Source organism: Hyaena hyaena, unplaced genomic scaffold (assembly GCF_003009895.1).
Source record: "Hyaena hyaena isolate Hyena2069 unplaced genomic scaffold, ASM300989v1 scaffold_74, whole genome shotgun sequence".
In the NCBI taxonomy this organism is placed as follows: Eukaryota; Metazoa; Chordata; class Mammalia; order Carnivora; family Hyaenidae; genus Hyaena; species Hyaena hyaena.
Window position 1 is genome coordinate 1,913,218 of NW_024080706.1, and position 22,910 is coordinate 1,936,127.

A 22,910-nucleotide genomic window follows, 5' to 3' on the forward strand; every position below is an offset into this window, starting at 1 on the left:
AGTAATGTTCTAAGTCTAGGACAAGGAAATGTACTGAAGTTGTTTTGAAATTTAGCAGCAAACTGAGAACTCAAAATAGAAAGCCAAATTCTATGTACCAGTAAACACTTACTGTTGTTTTCAAAGTATGCTATGCAGGACCATTAGCTGTCTTTATGTGGCCTGTGTACAACAGGTGCCCCATCTGGATGGATGAATCTGAGAAGAAATCTCCTCTGGTACATGCTGCTCTGTGGACTAAAGGCTTATAAGCAGACTGCACTTTGTAAAAAGAAAAAGACAATGCTATCCCCAGGTAGGCACAGCCCTAAGCCAGAGCCTGAGTCTGGATGAGTGGTACAGGAGCTAGATTTCAGTCCCCATGGAGCACCTTGGCCAACACTGGCAAGCTATACATGGCAGCTTTATATCTGTCGAGTCCTAAGGGTTCCACAGAGCCCCTTATGAATCTCAGATGACTGACAGGAAGCATCCTCCCTACCCCAAAACTAATTTTTGTTTTACATCATATTGGCCATCTGTGAATGTTTTTGTTTGAACAAAATGGGATTTAAAAAAAAATTTCAATAATCGATGTGCATGTAGATAACACTGAAATAAATAAAAGGAGATTTTGCTTGGGAATATGCAAAGGCTTGAATCTGGAAAACATATTTTCTTAGACCATGGTAATTTAAAGAAGTAAACTTGGTAAGGATGCCAATGTGAACTGCCAATGTGAACTCAGGACAACAAAAATCCCTTCCCTCCCCACCCCCCCTCCTTTCTCAGTGTACTTTCTGCCTGGGATCCCTATTCTCGTCAGTGTAAACTAATCTAGTTACTTTCAGGTAAACAGAGTCAAAAAGAGTGCTTTTTAACCACCGTTTCAGTTCAGTGTGCATGTACGTGTATATATGTGTGTTGTGGGTGTGTGTTATGGGAATGTCACCCTGCATCTAGGGCAAGAAAGAAATTACTGCACTGTCTACATCTGTCTTGGTCCCATTCTGTCCTCTGGCTTCAGATGTAACTCATCTCATCTGGTCCTTACTTGTGTCATGCTAACAAATTATCTGAGAGGCAATCATGTCCTGCAAGCATGACCCACCCTTCAACGTCTGCCATGGGGCCCACAACATTCAGGTAAGGAGCACTTGTAGGGCTCCCAGCTTGTATTCTCATTCCTCTCCCCTCCTGTTTTCTCCCTTTCCCCTCCCCTCCTCCTCCTCCTTCCTCTTTTCTTTCCTCTTCTTTTGTACCCCAACTTGATGCCACTGGGACACTCAGATGTCTGACCACCAGCACTCTAGGGCCCTGAGAAAATTGGAAGGCTGTCCCTACACTGTCTCCTCACCAGAGATACCATACCACCATTTCCATTCTATGGTAGCCTTTCCATGATGAATAGAGGCTGACCTGAAACTTGATGCCTCCCCAGAGGACACCCTGGGAAGCCTGAAACAGGTTCTCTTGACCTCGGGGCAGATTTTATCATGCCCCTCCCTGGCCAAGATCTATTTTGTGGAGTGGAGGGATACATGAGAGAGGGCCACTCCTACTCCTATCTCACCATCTTACTTCATCTCTACTTTTCTTCTTCCCTAAGGACCAGAGGTCGGCAGTGAGGGAAGGAAATGGCTGATCACATCTACTTCCGGAATCTTCCATCTGCACCCTCAACAGTTGAACTTAAAACTGCTTGCCACCTCGGGTTGGAAGTTCCACCATGCTGCGAATGGTAAAAGATCCTCAGGATGTAAGCAAGTGGAATATGGAAGGTGCTACAGGCTGCATTAATTTGTCACATATCCTGCCACAAACTAGCACTAGTTGACAGAAGCGGAGGGGAGACTGAAGGGGTAATGCCTGTAAGTGAATGAGAAAACTCGAGGGGAATAAGAACCAAGCCATGGTCCTACAACTAGAAGCAAGATGGAAAGGATAAGTAAAGATATATATCAAAAGCTCTTTTTAAAAAATGTGTATCCCCTACAGCCCAGCAATTCCTTTTCTAGGGGGTTAGTTTAAGATAACCAGACAAGTGCCCAATGATTATCTACAAAGATGTTCCATGCAGAATTTTTTTTTTATTTTTTTAATGTTTTATGTTTCTGAGAGAGACAGAAAGAGAGAGAGAGAGAGACAGCGTGAGCGGGGGAGGGTCAGAGAGAGAGGGAGTCACAGAATCTGAAACAGGCTCCAGACTCTGAGCTGGCAGTCAGCACAGAGCCTGATGCGGGACTCAAACCCACAAACCGTGAGATCATGACCTGAACCGAAGTCAGACGCTTAACCGACTGAGCCACCCAGGCGCCCCACAGAATTGTTTACAGTGGGGAAAAAACTGGAAAGAATAGGAATCAGATATGTAAATCGTTGTGCTCTTGAAACAGAACCTTATGTAACCATCAAAAAATGATGATCTAAACTACATTTATTTGAGTTCAAAGATATCAGGATATCTGGTTAAGTGAAAAAGCAGGTTACTAAGCAAACAATGCAGTGTGATCACATTTTTATTACATATATAAGGTATAGATATATATTACCAGTAGCTATTCTGGTATGAGATGCTCTTGGTTTTATTTATGTTTTCTAATTTTTTTTTACAAATAACAGCTATTATTTTTTTTAATAAAAGAAAGTAATAGGGGTGCCTGGCTGGTTCAGTAGGAGGAATATGGAACACCTGACCTTGGGGTCATGAGTTCAAGTCTCATATTGGGTGTAGAGATTACTAACAAACTTTATTTTAAAAGTTATAAGGAAGTTTTTGTTTGTGTTCAGAAAACAAGCTTTGGGGCGCCTGGGTGGCTTAGTCGGTTAAGCGCCCGACTTTCGCTTAGGTCATGATCTCGCGGTTCGTGGGTTCGAGCCCCGCGTCGGGCTCTGTGCTGACTGCCAGCTCAGAGCCTGGAGCCTGTTTCAGAGTCTGTGTCCCTCTCTCTCTGACCCTCCCCTGCTCACGCTGTCTCTCTCTCTCTCTCTCTCTCTCCTAGAAATAAATAAAAAAAACATTAAAAAAAAAAAGAAAACAAGCTTCATGGTTTGGAGAAAACAGAGGAAAAACCACTACACACAAAACAGAGAACTACCAATTCTCGAAACCTGTTGACAAGACCAGCGTTCCCACTCAAGGAGACAGCTCTTCTGTGGCCCCGTCCTTCTTAAAGGAACAGTGTATCAGTCAGGGTTCTACACTGCACACAACAGAGCCCACTGTGGACAGTTTCAGTAGAATGGTTTCTACTGACATAGGAAAAAAGTTTCAGTTTAATAAAGGATGTTGAGACTTGGTCTCTGAGAACAAGGAGCAGATAATATTTCTTTCTATTCCTCCCATCAAGTACCACTAAAAACCGTAGACATTATGTATAAAACAATCATCAGAAAATTCTCAAAGGTGGGGAGAGGAAGGCAAACAGGTGAGAGACTCACACCCGACGAGTGACTTGGAGGTGAGTTTCTGGGTTTTCTCTTTGTCTCATATAACCCAGACTGGGAGATAAAGAAACCTGTAGCCCAGAAATTCAAATGAACCCAGACATAAAAAAAAATCTCTAAGGGCAGGGAAGAGTAGGAAGACAGAAAACTCTCAGATAATAACTGCTCTACTCCAGACAAACATCATGGGGAAAAATGTGCCTCCCCTCACCCAGGCCAGCAAAGGCAGAATGAAGAATCTAGACTCCTCCCGTGTGGACTGTACTGAGGCTCCCCAACCACCCAGCCAGGGCGGGTGTCAGTGAAGGCCTAATGGAGAACCAGAACTCCCACCTCCAGCCTAGAATGAGGAATCCCTCCCAACTGAGGTGACAACAGAGGCCAAGTGAGGAGTCTGCATTTCTTTTTTAATGTTTATTTATTTTTGAGAGAGACAGAGACAGAGCATGAACAGGGAAGGGCAGAGAGAGGTAGGCACAGAATCTGAAGCAGGTTCCAGGCTCCAAGCTGTCAGCATGGAGTCCAACACAGGGCTCAAACTCACTAACCACAAGATCATGACCTGAGCCTAAGTTGTACACTTAACTGACTGATCCATCTTTTTCCTGAGGAGTCTGCATTTCTAACCTCATGTGGCAGTAACAGGGCAGCACCACCCCCTTCCCCTGCCAGAGCAGGGTCAAAAAAAAAGTCAGCTGAAGCAGAAAGTATAAACAAGATTCAGAGTATCAGACCATAATAACCGAAATATCCAGTTTCAATAGAAAATAACTCTTTACTCCAAGAACCAAGAAAGTTTCAAGTTAAATGTAAAAGGGACAATCAATAGAGACCAACCTCAAAATGACAGTTATAATCATCCAACAAGGATTTTCAAGCAGATATATACATGTTTCAACATGCAATTATGGACATGCTTTAAATTATTGAAAAGAAATAGAAAGTTTCATCAGAGAAACAGAACAGTCTAGTGACTAGAAGATATAAAAGACAACCAAACGGAATTTTAGAACTGAAAAATATAATAACTGAAATTTAAAAAACTCAGTGAATGGGCTCAACAGTAGAATGGAGGGAATAAAGAAGAAAATTCAATGAATTTGAAGGTAGATTGGTAGAGTAACTTAGTGAGAAAAATGGAGAGAAAATAGTCTGGAATGAAAAACTCAACAGAGCCTCGGGGGCCTGTGGAACAGCATCTAACATTCACATCATCCGAGTTCCAGAAGAAGAGATGAAAGAGGGCAGGGCTGCAAAAGCATTCAAAGAAACTAATGGCTGAAACTTTCCAAATTTGGCAAAAGACACAAGCCTTAGTTTCAAGGAGCTGAGTGGCAAGCCCCAAACAGGGTAAGTGTGGGGGGGCGGGGAATCCATTCCAGGACACATCATGGTCAAACTTCTGAAAATGAAAGGCAAATACAAATATCTTTCAAGTAGCTGGAGAGAAACAATACCTTACCTACAAAGGAAAAACAATTAAATCATTGTGTATTTCTCATCAGAAACTGTGGAAGCCAGAATCAAGAGTCAGAAGGGAAGCCAGTACATTATTCAAGTGCTGGGGAAAACAAAACAAAACAACACAATACAACACAAAAAACAAGCAAACAAACAACAAAAAACCCCAACGCTGTCAACTCAGAATCCAGCAGAAATATCCTTCAGAAAAGAAATAAGAAATCAAGATATTCTCAGACGAGATTAAATGAGACAGATCATCAGAGTGGATTTAAAAACATGGCTCAATTATATGCTCTCTCACTTCCAACATAATGATATAGGTAGGTTGAAAGTTAAAAGAATGAGAGAAGATATGTCATGCCAACTTTAATCAAGAGGAAGCAGTTGGCTATATTAATATCTGATAAAGTAAATTTCAGAACAAAGAAAATTATCAGAGACAAAGAAGGACATTACATAATGACAGTAAACCTTCAGTCCACAAGAATCCTGACCAAACACTGGAGCTGCAAAATATGTGAAGCAATATTATCACTAGACCTTGAAAGGGAAACTAGACAAATCCAAGATTATAGGTAGAGTCTTCAGCACCCCCTCTCAATAACTGATAGAAGAACTAGACAGCACACAACAAGAACAAATAACACCACCATCAACCAAAAGAATCCAATCAACATTTAGAGATCACTCCAGCCAGCAACAGCAGAGTAAATATTCAAGCATCCATGGACCATATATGAAGATAGACTATATCCTGGGGATTCAGCGAACTTCAACAAATTTTCAGGACTTGTGGGTAGCTCACAAATCTCCTGGAGGGTCAGAGAGTCAGACATAGAAGCTCTACCACCAAGAACAATAAGAATCAAGTGCTACCACAGGCCTGCTTCCTGCAAAGATGTCCCTGCCTCTGCCACCTGCCTGGGCCACACGCTGACTCCACCAGGATCCCAACCATCGCTGGCCCTGAAAATGGATCTTTTGCAACGCCACCTTCTTCAAGATCAAAGTCTGTTTGGGGGGAGTCTGGGGGTGGGTGGAGGCATGTCTCATTGAAGGAGCCTAAGTCACGGCTTCCTTCTCAGTGCACAGGGGCTCTGAGAAGGCAGGTGCCTAGCTCCTCCATCGGAGAATCAAGAGTCAGAATGCAAAGACAAACTTAAGAAAGGTATCCCAGAAAGTTAGGTGCCCCCCACAAGGGAAATGCCCACTCACTGGCGAATGAAAAACCACCCCCACCCCCACCCCAGGCCAACATCAGCCACTGTATTCCACCCTCTGCTCCTGGCCCAGGGTCTGGGCTCCTAAGCATTTGCAAGAAGACCCAGCTCCCCTTGAAGACCTCAGAGGCTGTTCCAGCTTCCTTGCACACCCTTCCCAGACCTGGACTCCCTTCTGACACATGAGAACCCTTGGGTGGAACAAGTCACCAGTTAAAACAAACTCATTGCATGCTCCACATTATCTTGCTTCCATCTTGCTTGAGTGAATTCTTATCTTCAGGTTAGAGTTGTTTTTCATTAGAAATGAATCAAATTCGGGCACAGGACCAGCTATCCGTCAGAAGGAGCAAGTAAGGACAGAACACGTGCATGCACACGCATCCTCACACATGACAGAACTGTCCCTGTCAAGCTGAGAAAGACAGGTGACATCTATATTCTGCCTCAGACAAACTGCACAAGGTCCCCCTGGTCCCAGAATGAAGAAACCACAGGCATACCATGTGAACAGGGAGAAAATACAACTAGAATAGCTCCTCTTGTCAGTCAGATCATCCAAGTTCTCACCCATCCGTGCAACATTTTGGACTTCCGGATAAAGGGAGGGCGAGTAAAGAGAGAAGTGGAAAGTAGTACAGATAGTGGTTAAGAGCTTTGGGGTCAGACTGACCTGGGCTCAAATCCCAGCTCAGCCACTGCTTACTGTGTGGCCTTGAGCAAATTAATCTCTCTACACTCAGGTTGTTCAACCATAAAAGCAGGATAACCAAGGCCTTTCCCCTCAAAAATGTGAAGAGAATTAAATGAGATGCTGTCTGTGGAAAGTTTAACATGCAGTCAGTACTCAATAAATCACTGCTGCTCATCTTACGATTGAGGCAAAGTTTAGGGGTATTTTTAACCTTTGTGTTTTTAAGTACAGAATACAAAGGGCAGAATGCAAGTACAGAATGCTATGGTACTCACACCCTCTTGAAAGCCAGGGGACTGAATTAAAACCTGTTAGAGGAAAACCAGAATCTCTCTTCGCTGAAATATAAGCCCCAGGTGCATGGTTGTAGATATGACACAGCACCCCAACCCCAGGCTGGGGTGCTGCGCCCACTGTAGCCAGGTTCCATAGGACCAGAGCTGGGCTGGTGGCCCTGGGTGACCAGAGACTCATGAGGGTTCTCCAGCCAGCCAAAACAGGGTTTGGGCCCAGCTCCTGGATCTAAGATCTGGGGGCCCAGAGGCAGCCTGCGGAGGAGAGTGTGGCCAGAAAACAAGGCAAGAAGGCACAGGAGCCTGACCTCCTGCAAAGGGAGCCCCCACCTCATTACAGAGGGGCCTGAGAGCCCGACTGAGTGAGCACTAAGGGCCAAGTTACACAAAAACCAATCCATGGAAACCTACAGGCAGGAAGAGTAAGCACCCTCTCAAGATCACTGAAACTCCACATACCAGGAACAGCTCTTTCCCCAAGATGAAGTGAGAGGAGAGTCATTCCCCAGAGAACGTTCCCCCACGGAACACCTCTTGTGTCAGCTGCCAAATGGAAACCAGGCCAGGAGGCACAAAGACTACAACATTTGCTTCCAGCAAGTTCTGCCAAGTAGCTTCTGGGTCCGACTGCATGGTTCAAATCCCGGGTCCACAGTGACGAGCTGTGTGACCTTAGGCAAGTTGCTGAACTGATCTGTGCCCGTTTCCCATCTGCAGAAACAGGAAGAGTGATAATCCCAACCATCCAGGAGTGTTGTGCAGATTAAATTGAGATAAGGTCTGCTGAGTTCTTGCAACAGTGCCTGGGACATATGGAGCGCTTGGGACACAGTCTTCAATGTTATAATTATTGTTATTATTATTAATAACATTTGTATCACTGCCACTCTCCTGCCAAGCAAACAGCCTAGGAAACTACCCTTTCTAATTGTTCAGGACCTAGGAAATGGAGACACAGGGAGTAAACTGAAGTGAGAGAATAAACTGAAGACACGGAGAAGACCTTGTTTCTCAGGGTCAATAAGACACATTCAGCCAAAGCAAACGGCAGATGCATCTCAGGCCAGACAGATTGCTTCAAAGTCCAGCTTCAACACTTACTCTGTGACACTGGGCATGTTGCTTAACCTCTCTGAGCTTCTGAACCCTCCCGCCCCCCCAAATTAGGGATAAAAATCCGACCACCTCCCTTGCAGGCATTTCTGTGGATTAAATAATGCCTAAGTACACACAAAAAGGGCTCACCTGCTGCCTAGCACCTAGCTGGTCCCAGTGGAAACTGGTTCCTTTTCCTCTGTTCTCAGGATGAAACTGCAGCTTCTGGCTCAAGTATCAAGGCTCTGAATCCAGCCTCCAAAGTAATAAGAAAATTCTTCCCCACTCCCCATACCTTCTTCTCTCCTCCTGTCTGAATCCTAAACAACATCCAGAATACAGTAATCGCTAGCCCCCTCTTTGCCTCTTTCTGTGGGAGGCCTGAGTTCAAAGTCCATCTCCTTCGATGACTGTGTGACATTGGACACGTTTCTTCCATTCCCTGGGCTTCATATCCTCATTTATAAATGAAGGATGACAAACCACAACAGCTCGTTTGCTGATTAGTTCTTTGGGTTCAATTTTGTATTATATATCAAAGGGCCTTCATTTAGGACATGGCAGATAACTGTAGGTGCCCCACATTTTGCATATATCATGTCATTTAATCCTCACAATAATCCTAATCCCCATGTTTCAGCCTGAAACTAAGGCTCAGAGAGGTCACGCCACTAACCCAAAGTCACACAGCTGCCCTTCCAGGCTTAAACGGTGATTGCCAGACTCATGCTTTTGGCGGGGTCCCATCGAGAAAAGGGCTTGGTCGCTCTTGTGGAGAGCAACTCCAGGGCTCCCCAGTGCGAGCTCGGAGCCCTGCCTGTGACTCTCAGCTGCCTCCCCACACAAACACACACAACATGGGGCCCCCGTTTCTCCAGGCGGCAGTGCTCATGGTTCATTTCCAGAAGCCGGGTGCGTGCCAATTTCACAAGGACGTTGCTGGCAAGCCCTTGGTCTCTGTTACTAGAGATTGAGTTGCGGGTGAAAGAGGCCCATTGTGTGCCCTCTGAATGAATACCCCATTTACACAAAGAATTCAACTGGTTTTTCACAGGGAAAGAAGACGGCCCCGGTGAAAAGAGAGAACAATGCAAATCATTCACCAGATTTTTACTTAAACATCAAAGCTGAGTGGCCAACCAGGTTAAGGGCCACAGCACGGATCAGGCCGAGGCCACACCGGTGTGCAAGGCTCTTCCTCGTCTCAAGAGTTGGGTACAGAAGCTCTCAGCCCAGCCCTTTCAGGGGCCACCTTGGCCAACTCAACTCTAGGCCCCTCAGGGATAAATTAAGGCAAGGGGATTGACTCAAGAGTCCGTCATCCGGGTTCAGCGGAAATAGCTGAGCGCACTAGATTAGCTACACTCAGCCGGTTCTCGGCTGCAGCTGCCCGTTAAAATCACCCTCAGTTTTTAAGGCTACTTCCACCTGGTCGCTTTGCCAAGGATTTTGAGTTCTTGGGTATGAGGCACGGCCTGGGCATCAGGGAATTTTTAAACACCCCCCCATATGATTTTAAGGTACAGCCAAGATTGAGAACTAGTGAGCCCCAGGGGCAGAAACTGCTTTGGCCACAGCTGTATCCAGAGCTGAGCACAGGGACAACTGTGCACTTGGTGCCTAATACATGTCTGTGGGATGAATGGGCGTATGCTGCCCTCAGACATGAGAGAGAAACCGGCCAGCCCCAGCTTCAGTGGTAACACCTCTGTTGATCACTCTATCATCTATTGGGATTTGGAACAGGTTTCATGTTCTTTAAAGGTTGTCATCTTGAAAACTGAACAACACACACACACACACACACACACACACACTCAAAGCCACTGGACCATCAAATCTCTGAGATTCCACTCCAAGGCACACTGATTTCAAGGTCATAAATCCCGTCTTGCCCTTTGAGAGCAATAATGCTTTTTGGATAAATTATCAGGGCAGCCAAGCCCTGGGAAGGGCCCCTCCGAAGGCTGCTGTGCATCCCACCTGCTCAAGTCAAGGACTTTGCTCACACGGGCAGTCCCTCCTGGTCTCTCCTGCCAACCACTTCCTCAGCCCACCCCCAGCCATCGGTGGCCTCGGCACTCCATTCTCGTTCCTCTACCCCTTCAAGCTTCTCCCCTGAGTGAACTCAACCACTCCCAAAGCTCTAACTCTCCTTTATAAGTTCACGACTTGGAATCCCTATCTCTGACCCGGCCCTCCATATCTGAGCTCCAGACTCGGCCACCCGACTGCCTACTGGGTATCTCTGCCTCAAGTTCCCTTAGGCACCTCAAATTCAGCCTGTCCCAGAAATGAACTCATTACCTTCCCCACCCAAACCTGCTCTTCCTCCTGCCTTCTCTATCTTGATGAACAGCATCACATTCACCCAGTTGCCCAAAGCAGGAAACTCTGGAATCATCTTCGTCCTCTCCCGTGCCTCCCACCCTGCCCTGTGCATTTTTTCTCCGAAACAGCCACTGCCTCTGTCCTTCTCTTCTCCTAACTCTCTAACCTCCACCGCACTTCCAGAGTGGCTTTCTAAAACCCAGATCCAGGGACACCAGTTGAAATAAAGTTCTGGTTTGTGAGCAAGGCGGACAGATTGGGAGCCCACACCACGGCCCAAGCTACCTGCTCTTCTCCCTGCAGCTGTGCTCGGTCCCCTCCCCCTCACCTTGTGTCCTGAGCATGCTGCCTGACCTGAGACGCTGATTAATAATAACATATTTGCCATGTACCGTGCCTCTCCTGTATGCAAGGTCCTGACCGACCCAGGACCTGAACACGTGATCTTTCTCCCTCTTCCCCCTGCCTTGCTCTTAGACTAAAATGCCCTGCCCCTCCCTACATTCTTCAAGGCTCAGATAGCACCGGCTTTCAAAGCTGTGCCTCACCCCTTACGAGGCAGGCTTGATGAAGAGGCTACCTGAATAGTAAACAGCAAACTGCTTGGACAGATTTCTTATGTGCCAAGCACTTCTCTAAGCACCTTACCTAGTTCAACTAATTTAATTCTCACAACAGCTCAGTGACACGGGGACTATAATTATCCACATTTTACAAATGAGTAAACTGAGGTATGGAGAGGTGAAGCCCAGACGCCCAGACTTGAACTCATTCAGACGATGCTCGTAATCGCTGCCTCCTAAGAACTCGTATCTGGAGACCCATTTCACCTCCTTTAAGAACATGCTGACTGCATGTTTTAGCTGAGGACGCTTTCTTTCAAACAAAACCCTACACGGAGCCTGTTGCACAGAAAATAGGAGGCTGAAGATGGCAACAGAGAGAATGTAGTTCCCGTGCTCCCTCATCCTGGCATCAATATTCCAAAGAATGCCAAGAAGCCCCCAGGGCTCCAAAGAGACAAGTTCAAAAAGCCGTGTCCTAAAGACAGCTTTTATTTGCCATCCTGTCGTGTACTGGCAAGATGCCTTCCACAGCCAAAAGTCATTCTCCAGACCCACAACACACTTTCTGTCTTAAAATGTCCAAGTAGCACCCTAATGACTGAGCAGTCCCAGGCTGTTTCCCGGTGACTGAAACTTACTCTGAAAAATTCAATAGGTCTTAAAGCTTTGGTTTCTTTTTTTTTTTTTTTTAATGTTTTATTTCTAGGAGAGAGAGAGAGACAGCGTGAGCAGGGGAGGGTTAGAGAGAGAGGGAGTCACAGATTGAAACAGGCTCCAGGCTCTGAGCCGGCAGTCAGCACAGAGCCCGAAGCGGGGCTCGAACCCACGAACCGCGAGATCATGACCTAAGTGAAGTCGGACGCTTAACCAACTAAGCCACCCAGGCGCCCCTAAAGCTTTGGTTTCTTAAGCAGGGTATTCAAAGTAGAATTTAAAGCATCAGTAACTCAGGCCATCCTTTTTGAATGCCAGCTGTTGGGCTGTGTAGGGTTATGCTGGCTACTTAAAGCTGTTTCCCTGTACTCAGGTGCCCAACTGTGTGCTCTGTACTTTTTCCATTTCGATCACTATCAGAGGTGATCACTACACAGAGGGCCAGGTGTTTGAGGATCCTAGTCCCTAACAGCTTATCTCCATCCCTTCTAACCCGTTCAGATAGCACCGGCTTTCAAAGCTTTGCCTTACCCCTTACGAGGCAGGATTTTCTATGGATTCTAACAGCTATGGATTTTCTAAAAATCGAAATTGTTATAATCATGCCCAGAGGAGGAAAGAAACAGGAACAGAGGAGTGTTCCTCTTAGTAAAATGAATGTCCTTTAGTACAATGACTTCGCGACTTTTCTAGTGAGTTCTTAGGACATCTTTTCCCATCCTCTTCATTCATTCATATAACATTTACTGAGCCCATAATAGATGCAAAAAAAGAAAGGAAAGAAGGAAGGAAAGAGAGAGAGAAATAGAAAGAAAGAAAGAAAGAAAGAAAGAAAGAAAGAAAGAAAGAAAGAAAGGAAGGAAGGAAGAAAAGAAGGAAGGAAGGAAGGAAGGAAGGAAGGAAGGAAGGAAGGAAGGAAGGAAGGAAGAAAAGAAAGGAATAAAAAGGCTGGGTGTTGAGGATAAAAAGGTAGATAAAGCAAAGTTCCTGTCTCCAAGGACTTGCCAGTTTAAAAAGAGAGACAAGTCAACAGAAATAATGGTACTGTCATTAAGCCCTGTGACAACAGTATCTAAAAAGCACGACCAAAAAACCACTTAACTCTGCCTTGGGGCATGGCAGCAATCAGGGAAGTCTTCCTGGAGGAGGTGGCACATGAGCCAATTCCTGAAGCATCTATTTATAAGAGGTCAACCTGCCCCACCACTACCAAACACAAAAAGATAGACTGGGGAAAGGGCATGCAGGCCAGATAAAGACAAGGAAAAATAAGAAAGTCCAGTGAGTCCTAGAACTCCAAATAGTTTAGTCAAGCAGAAGACTGTGTGTGTTTGTAGGAAGGAACGGCAATGGTAAGCAACTGAATGAAAAAAGAAAGCTCAGCAAGGAGGTTACTCACATACTTTAATGCTTGAAGGAAAGAGAATGCAAACTTTCCAGGGCAGATTCATCATATCACACCCATATGTATTCAATGAGCCAAATCAACTTGCTGCAGGGAAAAGGGAAATACTAACTAAGGTGGATCGATTCCCATTTGCCAGACATGGCTGTAGCATTTTACACGCACAGTCTCGCTGAACGGTCCCAACAACCCTTTGCGGTATGAAGAAATCACATTTTTAAATGAGGATATTGAGGCGAGCAGAGGTTAAGGAACTTCCCAAGGACCCAGAATAAGAAAGCGACCATTGGACTGCAGGAGGGAGACCTTAGCGTTTTGGTTTCCTTGGAGTTGAAGCAGGTGAGGGGATGAGGTTCCCCAAGTATGGAGAAGGAGAGAACAAAGAAAGAGCAAGAGCTTGAGAAAGTGAGAGAGGAGGAGAGAGGGTTACGAGGGAGGACATGGAAGAGGAAGCAGTCATGGCCGCTGTTTCCAGTGGGAGACCCTCTGAGCTGCGGTCTAGGGATGGAGGCCCTCTGACCCAAGCCAAGAAAGAGTGGACAGAGCCTGGATCTCATGCACGGGCCCTGGGCACCGGCCACACAAGCGAGGCTGGAGCAGGGGGCACGGGATCCACACAGGGACATGCCTTCCACCTCCACAACCCCGGGACCTAACAACTCAGCAGGGAGAGCTCCAGAGAGCAGCCAGTGTGGATCTTTCATTTTACAGTAAATGAAACAGAGGGGCTTAGCGTGTGGCTTTTCTGTCTTTGCCTACAATTACCCATCTGGTGAGGGACGGGGCAGGACTAAAATCCAGGTGTCCCGGAATCCAAAACGTTGTCACTATCCTTCCTACACAGTCAACCATTAAGCCTAATTCTAGAGACTTGGAGGACTATGAGGCTCACCTGGAAAAAAGGGCTTAGGGCCTCAGCGGCAGGAGCCAGGTGGGTGAGAAGGCCTTGATAGCATAGGAAGTCTTCAATCTTGCCAGCCTCCCAAAGAACAGGCACTTGTCTGTGGGTTGTGTGCGTGAAATACATGAGGACCCATGTTCTTTCTCACCCTTTTCTTGAACAATCTGGACTGGCATCGACTGAACAAAGGGAAGAGAGACTTCTGGGAAAAACAGTAGAGAAAGCCTGGAAGCCAGAGAACTTTTGTACAGATATTTCACAATATTTGGTCCGTGGGTGAGTAGCTCCCGGGGTGTCCTGGAAACGTTCTGTGTGCTGCACTCGACACGACAGCCACTCTGATCATGTTCAGAAGCATCTTCTCGTATTGCCTGGCTGTTAAAATTTGTTGGACACTGTCCCCTCTCACCACCTCACTCCCTGTCCCCTATTCCTGGGACCCTCTGGACTGTCCCCTGAGCCAGCAAGAGGGCCTCCAGACTCTCCAGAATAAGTTCTTATTGGTCAGAGCTTGTGCAATATTATTTGTTAAATTTTTTTAATGTCTATTTATTTATTTTTAAGAAAGAGAACAAGTGGGGGAGGGGCAAATAGAGAAGGAGACACAGAATCAGAAACAGGCTGCAGACTCTGAGCTGGCTGTCAGCACAGAGCCGGGGAGGGGCAAATAGAGAAGGAGACACAGAATCAGAAACAGGCTGCAGACTCTGAGCTGGCTGTCAGCACAGAGCCGGGGAGGGGCAAATAGAGAAGGAGACACAGAATCAGAAACAGGCTGCAGACTCTGAGCTGGCTGTCAGCACAGAGCCCTACGCGGGGCTCGAACCCAGGAGATGTGAGATCATGACCTGAGCAGAAGTCAGACACTTAAGTGACCGAGCCTCCCAGGTGCCCCCTGTTTTAAATATTTTGAATATCACCCTTGATTATGAAAAACCTGCAATTCAGTTTGACTAAGTTGTGCAAAATGAATAGTGTGCTATATGGCATTCCCGTCATCCCAGTACGGTATCTATCAAGAATCCACAAAGGGTCAAGCCCTGTTCTAAGCACCAAAAAAAAAAAAACCAAACAAACAAAAAAAAAAACAGTCAGAGACTAACACCTGATGTGGGTCTGTGCAGCATTCATGGAGTCTCTAGTCTAGTGGGGAAAGACCTGAATTCAATTCCATACGATTGTTAAACAAGATGAATGGCTAGAGACATGCTATGTTATCTAGTGGTTCTCAATAGGGGTGCGGCAGAGTCCTCCAAAAGGGCTTCTGGAAGTTAGTACCATTTTGTGGTAATAACGAAAGATGGTGACTGGCTTTTAGTGGGAATGCAATGGACAGTCCAGCAAAAAAGAATGTCATTCTACCCAAAATGCTAAGAGCATTCAGATTTGATAGAAAATTATAAGCCATCAACATTGAACTACTGTCAGACAAAATGGTCAGCGCATCGAACCACAGCCTGCCAGAGTTCTTTGTTGCTGCTGTTGCTGCTGCTGTTGTTGTTTTATGCTGAACATGGGGCTCAAACCCATGATCCCCAGATCCAAAGTTGTATGCTCTACTGACTAAGCCAGCCAGGCACCCAGCCTGTCAGACGTTTATATTATACTTGCCATTAAATATTTGGGCAGAATCTAAGGGACAGAAAGAATTTAAGGGGGATGGGGGCACCTGTGTGGCTCAGTCGGTAGAGCACCCGACTTCAGCTCAAGTCATGAACTTATAGTTTGTGAGTTCGAGCCCCGCGTCAGGCTCTGTCCTAACAGCTCAGAGCCTGGAGCCTGCTTCAGATTCTGTGTCTCCCTCTCTCTCTCTGCTCCTCCCCTGCTCGCACTCTGTCTCTCTCTATCTCTCAAAAATGAATATAAATTTTTAAATAAATAAATAAATATTACCAAAAAAATTTTTTAAAGAATTAAAGGGGGATAATTCTGTTTACAGAATCCTACTCTATGGTTAAAGTATTACATTTAACAAATGCTCCTCCATCTAGAGTCAGTCTGTATTCTAAACATAATACATGCTAAATATATATACCTATACATATTTACTGAACACTATACTACCACTAGCCAAAGAATAGATCACAAATACTAAACTTCACCCCAGTACATACAGAGTTAAGTCCCTTGCTTGCTCCTATTTTTTTTAGGTGCAATGTACCTCCTAATCCTTGTGGTTTCATTCCTTACCAGCCAGAGAGCATTGTCTGAACCCACACACGTTTCTCTGAAGCTTCTTTTACAGTCCCTCTGTTTCAGAAACAGCAGAAACAAGAGTATTATTTTCACCCTCGGCTTTCTCTTAGAGTAAGTAAAGATCTCTTGCCCCTGACCACAGGGCTGGGAGCTGGCAAAGTAAATTCTAGGGAGAAATAAACAGTCTAGAATGCTAATCCATCGTTTGGCCAAAACTGCAAAATATTTTCTTGGCCTCATTCCTGATTCCCACAGCATCACTATGGGGGCTGCGGCTTATATACAGTAGACACAGAGTAGTCAGGCGGCGAATAGCTGCTGAGCGGGTCAAAACATGGAACGGGTCACACACAGCAAGGTCTGGACACCACCTCAAGTCACCAAGGAGTCAATTCCACTTGAGGCTCAGAGGTCGGAACCTAAAACTCTTCCCTGTCTTCTATCTGATATTCAATAGATTCTTATTGATTAGTAATAGTAGCAATGGTCTTACTGAGTTCTTCTGAGGTGCCAAGCACTCTACAAAATTTAGCTGTACCTGGATCCCTTTATTTACTCTTCACAGCAATGCTGAGTAGTAGAACTCATTGTGATCCCTATTGTTCAGGTAAGAAAACTGAGGCAGTGAGGAGTGAAGCTCACACAGCTACCAAGGCATGGAGCAGGTCTCTGGGCTCCAGAGTTCAGCCGCCCAGCTCTCCAGAAGGGAGGAAGGTGAGACCCTGACTTCCCATCGGCTGGAGCCCGGAGGGTTACCACACAACCCACTGGACGGTTTCAGAGGCCGTTTTGGAAAGATGGGAGTTGAAGAAGCTGTTCTGAATCCCGGATCATTGCCACCAAAGCACTGTGCCCAAAACCTCATTAACGAAGCCTGTGTGACGAGTCCTGAAGCTCTAGGGCTGTAGAAACTAGTCAGGCCTGAGTGGAAAAGGAGGGTCCAGGATGGATTCCCAGATAAGGTGGCATCTGACAGTCTTGGAGTTAGATGGAGATTTAGAGAGAGAGGAGCGGCAGGTAGGGAAGAGCACATCACTTCCTCCTGCTAAAAGAAAGGAGAGTGAACGGCCTCAAAGGAGGAATGTGATCCTTCTGGCAACTCGTTCCTGCTGTTAAGACCCAGGGGCCAGGTCTAAGCTTACTAAGAGTACTCAGCGCAGCAGCCCAGAACCGCGGCTCGGTTGGAATTCTTTAGAAGACACTCCCAGGGTGATAGGACAGAGCCTGAGGCTGGCCGCTGTGATGACAGGAGTTCTGCTGGTGCCAAGAACCCAAGGGGCAAGAGTGGGTGCACACAGGTGCTCGATCAAAAGAGGCTACTCCTCTGCCCCTTCGCATTTACGGGATTATACAACAGAAGCATGTACATCTCTCCAGGGGTTCAGCTTTCACAGGATCCTTTAATCGCTCCAAATTGGCACCGAGTCCCAATTTACTCATTCATGTGTATTTTACAGCTTCTCACTCAACTCCCCCCAAAGTCCCAGGTAAACCCGGGGTTCTTTTCAAGATGAATCATTCAGGACCTCCAAGGGGTTCGTTTGGGTCGAACCAGTCTTTCCCTCAGCATGGCGTGCTGAGAACAGGTGTAGACTATCCTGGGAAACTGCAAGGTCACAGAGGGAAGAGGGTGGAAATAGCTGACGAAGGTGCCTGGATCATCAAAGGGCTAGAATTTGGGATGTGCTCATTAATAGTAATTGATGGACGTGGCTCCTGGACAATATTCTTAGGGAAGTAGGAATAGCTATATCCTTGTTTTTTTATAGTCCTAAATACTTTTCAAAAACTAGGTTTATAGATTCTCTGTTGCCAAGAATATTGGCATGAATTCATATTCATCATGAATCTTCTTTTTTTAAAAAGTTTTTTTAATGTTTGTTTATTTTTGAGAGGGGGGGATTGGAGGGAGAGAAAGGGAGACACAGAATCTGAAGTAACCTCCAGGCTCCGAGCTGTCAGCACAGAGAGCCTAACACGGGGCTCAAACTCACGAACTGCATGTTCATGACCTGAGCTGAAGTCGGACAGTTAACCCACTGAGCCACCCAGGTGCCCCTCATCTGATGCAGGTTACAAAAATCCAGCTTGAAGTAGTTAAAACAAAAGTGGGGGGGTGGGGAGGAGATTAAGGAGATTATTGGCTTTTCTATTAAAAACTCTAAGGGGACTTCAGGTATGTCTGGATCATGCAGCTCAAACAATCATCAAAATTTTATTTCTCTGTGTCAACTCTGCTTCCCTACCTATGGGTCTCACTCTTGAGCAGTTTCCTACCACACAAGGGACCCTCAGCAATTCCAGGCTTACACATTCATAAGAAAGAGAGATTATTTTCAACAGCTCCAAGAAAGATCCTGAGATTAAGTCTCCCCACAGCATGTAGCTGATTTCCAAAAGTAAATGTTTCAGAGAAGTCACACAGTGTCTCTTCCACTAGTCATGGTTCCATCCAGACCGGAAGGGAGAGAAACAGACCCCATGTCTCACTGGGGGAAATGTCAATGTCACCATAAGAAAAGCACATAAGCTGGGATATCCTGTCCAGCCCTCTCCGGAAAGTATGGTCTGCAGGTGGCTGGTGTGCATATTGAGGTTTGAGAAGCCCTGCTCTACACTAATTTCAGGCTCACTAATTATTTGATATTTTGCTTCCCAGAGCTCTTCATATGCACAATAGCCAAAGAGTCAATGCATCATTTCTATTGTACACACAGCGAGCATGAAAACATAGAATGTCCTATTTTCTCCCATCTGTTCACCCAGAAAATAGTCACAGAATATCTGTCACAAGCAGTCCCGGATGGCAGGAACAGAGTGGTAAATAAGAAGACATGGCCCTAGCTTTCTGTCCATGGACGCCGCCGAGTGAGCATCGATAAAGTCTCCCCTCCCACCGGCGTCATGTCTAAGTCAGAGTCTCCCAAAGAGCCTGAACAGCTGCGGAAGCTTTTCATCGGAGGTTTGAGCTTTGAAACAACCAATGAGAGTCTGAGGAGCCATTCTGAGCAATGGGGAATGGTTACAGACTGTGTGGTAATGAGAGATCCAAACACCAAGCGCTCCAGAGGCTTTGGGTTTGTCACCTATGCCACTGTGGAGGAGGTGGACGCGGCCATGAATGCAAGGCCACAGAAGGTGGATGGAATAGTTGTAGAACCAAAGAGGGCTGTCTCGAGAGAAGATTCTCAAAGACCTGGTGCCCACCTAACTGTGAAAAAGATTTTTGTCGTTGGCATTAAAGAAGACACTGAAGAACATCATCTAAGAGATTATTTTGAACAGTATGGGAAAATTGAAGTGATCGAATTCATGACTGACTGAGGCAGTGGCAAAAAGAGAGGCTTTGCTTTTGTAACATTTGATGACCATGACTCTGTAGACAAGATTGTTATTCAAAAATACCATACTGTGAACGACCACAACTGTGAAGTAAGGAAGGCTCTGTCTAAACAAGAGATGGCTAGTGCTTCCTCCAGCCAAAGAGGTCGAAGTGGTTCTGGAAATTTCGGTGGTGGTCGTGGAGGTGGTTTTGGTGGGAATGACAACTTTGGTTGTGGAGGAAACTTCAGTGGGCGTGGTGGCTTTGGTGGCAGTCGAGGTGGTGGTGGATATGGTGGCAGTGGGGATGGCTATAACGGATTTGGTAATGATGGAAGCAACTTTGGAGATGGTGGAAGCTATAATGATTTTGGCAATTACAACAATCAGTCTTCAAATTTTGGACCCATGAAAGGAGGAAATTTTGGAGGCAGAAGCTCTGGCCCATATGGTGGTGGAGGCCAATACTTTGCCAAACCACGAAACCAAGGTGGCTATGGCAGTTCCAGCAGCAGCAGTAGCTATGGCAGTGGCAGAAAGTTTTAATTACTGCCAGGAAACAAAGCTTAGCAGGAGAGGAGAGCCAGAGAAGTGACAGGGAAGCTACAGGTTACAACAAATTTGTGAACTCAGCCAAGCACAGTGGTGGCAGGGCCTAGCTGCTACAAAGAAGACATGTTTTAGACAATAATCATGTGTATGGGCAAAAAACTCGAGGACTGTATTTGTGACTAATTGTATAACAGGTTATTTTAGTTTCTGTTCTGTGGAAAGTGTAAAGCATTCCAACAAAGGGTTTTAATGTAGATTTTTTTTTTTTTTGCACCCATGCTAAATGTAATAGTCTGATCATGACACTGAATAAATGTGTCTTTTTTTAAATGTGCTGTGTAAAGTTAGTCTACTCTGAAGCCATCTTGGTAAACTACCCCAACAGTGTGAAGTTAGAATTCCTTCAGGGTGATGCCAGATTCCATTTGAAATTTTATTTGCAACCTGCTTGGGCACAGAATCCATTGTCTCCACAAACATTGGTGTGGTTGAACTGACAGTTAATGTGTTGTGACCTGGAGTTCACCGTTAGAAGGGTCACCCAAGCAAAGTCCTGGAGTTAATTTGGTTATTAATATGGTTGTTGGCACATCCTATGCAATATATCTAAATTGAATCATGGTATCAGATAAAATTATAGATGGGATTAAAGCTTGTGTATCATCCATTATCATGTGTAATCAATAAACGATTTAATATTCTCTTGGGAAAAAAAAAAAAAAAGAAGACACGGCCCTAGTTTTGCGAAGCCCAATCCAGCAGGGAAAAAGTTTCCGTGAAACAATTGCAGTTATAAAGGGCGTAATGACAAGGGAAGCAGCCATGCTCTGGAAATCTGAAACCGGGAGCGCTCACGTAGTCTAGGGGTGCACAGGGGGCCTGAAGGAGGACTGGCAGTTAATTGGCCAGCTTTTTCTTTAAAAATTAGAACAACAGCCCCCACCCACGTATATATAACTTCCTCTTCCCCAGCTTTATTTTTCTCTGCAGATCTTTTCTTCATCTGATATAATATATATTACATGTACTGATTTTTCTTTATCATCAGTCTTCCCCAGCTACAACATGAGCTCCATGTCTTGCTCACTGTGGGAGCCCCAGTACCTGTACAAATGCCTAACACATAATTATCACTCAATAAATATTTGTTGGATGAATGCACAGTGTTCTAGGCAGGGGAACTAGCATGTGCAAAGGACCTGAGGTGGGGGTAGTGTAGACCATTCTGGGATCTAATAGGGGAAGTCTAACAGCTGGAACATTGAGAAAGAAGAGAAACAAGAGTTCGCTACCAATGCCCATTAAGGAGTCCACCAACCACTTAACGAGTGCCTACACTGTGCTGGGCACTGTTCTAGCCATAAACAACGTATCTAATTTGAGTAGACGATAAAAGGGCAGAACTCACTGACAGCCCTCAGTCAGCAACTAGGAATTTTATGTACATGCAGTCAAAACCAGTTAGTGAAGACTGTTGTAGTCATTCCCATAGGCTTACAAGTCTTCACTTTGTGTTCTTGTGTCACCTGGCCTATGTCAGTTTCATAGTCTTAATTCTCCCAAGGAGTCTTGGAGCACAGAGCCTTCAATGGTTGAAAAGCTGCCAAGATATACCCATCATTCCCTCAAACCTCCTGGCACGAAATTGATAGGCATAAGTGTAACTCTACAATTTAGTACATATTATGTGTTCTGACATTAACCAGTTACTGGGAAATAAAATTTTGAAAGTGTTCAATTCTTTCAGTAACCTTGCATACTAACAAATCACCTTTAGACTAGAGGGCTAAATAGAAATACATAAATTAAATTCTTAGCAGAAGACATTCAGAGATGATTGGTCTTTGGACAAGTCGAGTTCTGTCTGTAACAAGTATTTGCACACATGGTTGAGTGAAGGTCGATTGTGTAAAATCTGGACCCTGTAGTTTCCTGTGATCTCTGTGGATGAGAAAAACAACTAAGTCAGCACTGAGGTCGACACGTGAGGAGGACTAGAAATTAAGCATGAGGGGAAAACGCCAAGAAGATGTAGCTCCTCAACACCTTAAGAGAAAAGGAAGCCTCTCCACAGCCATTCAGAGAGAAGTGAAGGGCTCCCAACTCACACCCCTGGAATTCTCCATTCAATGAGAAGTAAGGCTTCTGTCTTCTTATAATCTCTGAAATTCTTTGCAGGACTATCCTTATTCCCCACAGAGGATCTTGGTCAAAAAAGGAAAAGGCAACTATCTGTCCGTGAACAATGAGGACATTTGAGGGAAAGACACAGACAGAAGCCACTCCTCATGTGAAACTGCACTGAAGGCCTGTCTTGTCCTCTGTGGTCCACTGGGCTGTAACGGACACCACCGTCACCGCCAGGACCACCTTCGCCACCCTCTTGAAAGTCGATACCCAGGAGCTGCTTGCCCCTGGGGAAAGGCTGATACCTGAAGACAAGGACTAGGTCAGGACTCTCCTGGATGTGTGCAATCAACCCCAACACAAACTAGTATAAAGAAAAAAAAAAGTATTTGTTTTCATTACTTAAAATTCCATGGATACCTGGATTCAGGAATGCTGGCTCCTCTTAAACACTATATCACTGCCTTCAGCTCTCTCTCTTTCTCTCTCTCTCTCACACGCCAGCCAGCCAGCCAGCCAGCCAGCCACCAACCCATCCATCTCCATCACTTTCCAACTCTCAGATTTACTTCTATTTGCACATTAGCCTGCTCCCCTCATCCCAAAGATGGCTTCTTCCAGACAGTCAGAGAAAATAGCCCCAAGAAGCACCAGATTCATTGTCC

The 22,910-nt window shown here is 45.5% G+C and overlaps 1 pseudogene; it reads left to right on the forward strand.

Moving 5' to 3' along the window:
• The first annotated feature begins 19,149 nt into the window (after nt 1–19,149).
• LOC120232581 lies at nt 19,150–20,112 on the forward strand (annotated as a pseudogene).
• Nucleotides 20,113–22,910: the final 2,798 nt, after the last annotated feature.